Here is a 4355-nt window from a genome sequence, read left to right as displayed (position 1 = left end):
CTTCGATCACTTTTAGAAAGTTTTATTTCACTAGACACTAACGGACTGATGCCTACAATCGCTCACGACAAACGCGGTCCTGTACGTCATTCACTTTACTCCAATATCATTTTCTATTATCTGTCGTCATAGCCCGACTCGCACTATTACCTGTTTAAGTGTACCCCCACCATTGCTACCCCTCACTTGCCTCTACCCAGTACATCTCGCGTCGGATTAGACCGATTAGAGGCGGGTACACCTGACATTTTGAAATTAGTATCCATTGTACTTATAATCCCTTTGTATTCGCAATGCTCATTCATAGAATGTCTATATATTACTCTAATTTGGAAAGCTCAGAATTTAAATTTATTATGTTTTGAAGACCTTTAAACTGGAAATTAAAAACTTCGCAAATTTTACCATTTTTAACGTTTTAAAAGTGAGATTTGACTGCAATTTCTTATGTATCAATCTGCAATAATTTTCGTGAAAACATTTTCTATGAATTTAAATTGATGGATCTATTAATGCTTTTAATTTGAAATAAAATAACTTTACGATATAAAGATTCTTAAGAAATTGAGTTTCACATACACAGAATTTGAAATTTAGAAAATTTATACGCCTCTAATTAAAAAGTTGGCCAATCTTACTATCTTACATATTATTCAATTTTTTTTAACGTTTTCAATTTAAAATTCATGGACTTTTTTACTTTAAATTTCAAAATATTGTATAACTAGTACTAGTTTGATTCAATGTACATATTAATATAAGAATTATGTTTAATCACGAAAATAATTAAAACGTTAGGAATAAACCTTATTGTAAATAGTGTTTGTAACCAAATATTTTATGAACAAATAAAAATTTTTGGCAGTTATACATAGAAAAAATTCGGTTTCTAAATTAAAATGAGAATGAATAATAGCACTGCGTATTAAGATTCACTCTGTGAAAATTCCTGGAATATTTTATAATTCATACATTTTTATTATCATTTGTGACTGAGACATTAAACTTAATCTCAAGCTATTTGAATGGAAGAAACGAATTCCTTGTACTTGAATTTCTAAAATTTTTAATTTATTCATCTAATTTGTTTCTAAGACTAGAAATTGTTATATTTTACGCTATTTTATGGTATCACTCCACAGTCCAGCAGCTAGCTCGCCTCAGACTTTATAAGCGCAAATTTTTATATATAGTGAAACATAGTACGTGCGCGCTGTTCGAACATCGAAAAGGCTTTTGACACAGTGTGGCACAAAGCCCTCATTGGTAAACTAACGAGTTATCAAATACCGTCATACCTTGTTAAAGTAATAGATAATTATCTTAGATTAAGAACCTTTCAAGTACAAATAAACGACGAGATATCGCATGAAAGACCTGTAGCGACAGGAGTTCCCGAAGGATCTGTCCTGGGTCCTGTTTTGTTTTTATATTATTTAAATGACATTCCAAATACTGAAAATGTACAAATCGCGCTATTTGCTGATGACACTGCAATTTATACGTCATCTAGGCGTAAGCCGTAAGAGAATTGCAATAAGTAGACTGCAGAAATACATGACAATGTTAGAGGAATAATTCCATCGATGGAAGGATAAAGTTAATACGTCCAAGACTGATTTTGTGATACTCTCGTACACAAAGAAAAACCCTGGTGTTAAATTTGTTGCAGCTCAAATTTCATTGGGTTCCCAATGATCATTTGAGAGAGTTTTCAAGTCTCAAATGTATTCCTCTGAACGTAGGTGCCCATGTGGGCATCTAGGGGAAAGTATCATTTGGAGACTGAATTTTGGCTCATGCAGAGTTGTGGAGTTCTGAACCGCACCGTCAGCCACCTGAATACCTGTCAAAGCAACTATTCGCTTTGCGATATTAGCATAAATAATTGTTAATAAGGAAACTAATTGAAACAATATTTACCTAATTTTCCAATTTCTTTCATTTAATAGGGCGTACCAGTCACTTAGAATAAAATTATAACTTCCTAATAAAACTTCCAAAAGTTAAGTTAGTCACGCCCGTCGACATTTAAACTAAAGCCGGGATGTATAGAAAAAGTCATGACCATCTACATATACAATAAGGTATTTTCACTCCAATCACTAGCTCACTTCACTTCGTTGAATACTGAGGGAATAACAATTGACCTAATGCATGGGAATTGGTTAATTTTTGCTCTATTTTTCTAATATCTTCGTAGAAAGTAATTTTTCTGTATAAGTGTAATTGAAAAATATTTTTTTCCTTTTTAAGGACTATTTAATCCAATAATAAAATGATAATAATTTTCATTTATGAATGCGTTAGGGCTGAGCGCTGGTTGTCTACCCTTTGAAGCGCGATTCAAAATTACATTGAAAAACAATTCTTGTAATTTAAATAAATAATTATTAAAATATACACACGAATGTATACAAATTGTGTAACTTTTGATTTCAGACAAGAAAAAACTTTATAACACATATATTTGACGAATAACAGTTTATTTTCATTGAATTTGAATGACTGACTAATATTTCTCAAAATATTTGTTAATAGATACATTTTTTTAATGCCATATGATATTTCAGCAGCTTGATATATAGAAGCTAATTGCAGAATATAATAGTGATGATATTTGAATAATTCTAAAACAAAAGTTCAGATTGTTCTTTTCGATTGAGACGTGACAAAACGACGCTTGAAATAAAAAAAAGCAAGCATAACTACAATGCAGTCGTGATAATTGATGTATTTATAGGTTATATAATTATATGAATTCCCAGAAAAATACATACAAAATATTAAAAACTTATAAATAATTATTTTCAATCGCTTTTCCAAGAAATTTCTTTTTAAATTGAATGTTTTGTAAAGTATAATTTGGTCTTTGGAATTCACTGAAAATAAATTGTTATAAATATAATATATGTGTTGTATTTTTTTTGCCTGAAATCAAAGTGACACAATTTGTATATATCCTTGTGGATATTTTAATAATTATTTACTAAAGTTACAAGAATTGTTTTTTAATGTAATTTCGAATCGCGCGCCAAGTGCGGCCAATGAGCGGTCAGCCCTATGGTAAGCGCAGTAGCTCAAGGTGCCAACATTGGCATCATTGGTCCACAGTACAAACCGGAAAAATAAATCAAATCAGCCGGCAGGAAAAAGTTGGGATATGAAAGCCTCAATTAGGTATTTTCACTTCAACCATCAGCTAACTTCACTTTGTTAAAAGCTGAGGGGGGAGAATGGATCAAATGCATGGAACAAAACTTTATTTCTGTAATATATTTGTAATTAATCATCATTATTATTATTTTATTGTTTCATTGAATAGTAATTAAAAAATAAAAACTATTTTTTAACTACACTTATATAGAAAAAATTACCTTTTACGAAGATGTTAGCAAAATAGGGCAAAAATGAACTGAATCCCATACATTTGGTCCCTTATTTTCTTCTCAGCAATCTACGAAGTGAAGTTAGCTGTTTATTGAAGTGAAAATACGTAATAGGCTTTTATATTACCAGTTTGAATGTTCCCGCTGCTATATTTGAAACATTGCAATGTTTCAGGAAACTCCCAATGTTTCATGAAACTTTTCATCAGGCTAAAGTTTCATGCAAATTTACATCCCTACTCATCGCGATAAACAAATTTCTGTTTTTATTATACAATTGTATTTACCTTATCTTTCATGTATGACACTAGCCACTGCAAGATTAGATATCTAAGACACGTTTAAACTTCCGCAGAAAATCTAGTGGAAATTTGTTCGAACGACCAGGCATCAATTTCAATGCAGACGGTCACGACTTAGTTTGTACATCCCGGCTTTGGTGGTTTGAATCTCATATAGTAGGTTTTGACTAACCTAACATTTGGATATTACATCATGCCAAGTACTATTTCTATTCCAAGACTATTTAGTCTCTGGTAAATGAGAAGAAATAAAAAGTTAGGTAATTATTATTATAACTTACCTGCTTATTAACATCTGTTTCACTCAAATAAAGACCGGCAAAATGATCTTGACAGGTGACTTACAGTTTGTGGGCGACACTTCACGTTGCGCTGGATGAGAAAAAACAGTGTCTAAATGATGCTTTTCCCCTCATTCGATGAATTGACATTGATTATTTCGACCGAGCTTGTCGTGAACGATCATACCTACCGTTTGAGAGCCGCAAAACTTTTGACTAAGATCTGCTAAATTTTTGGACGAGATGGCTGGAGATTCACCTGGAACACCGAATACTAAGAAACAAAGGACTGGAGATCTTACAAGATCGGATAGAAAGGCAACTCAAAATGTATCTGTACCAAACGTATCAGTATTGAATAGTTTCGGAGCACTGGCCTCCAT

This window comes from Belonocnema kinseyi, chromosome 1 (genome assembly GCF_010883055.1).
Source record: "Belonocnema kinseyi isolate 2016_QV_RU_SX_M_011 chromosome 1, B_treatae_v1, whole genome shotgun sequence".
In the NCBI taxonomy this organism is placed as follows: Eukaryota; Metazoa; Arthropoda; class Insecta; order Hymenoptera; family Cynipidae; genus Belonocnema; species Belonocnema kinseyi.
This window is presented reverse-complemented; position numbering follows the sequence as displayed.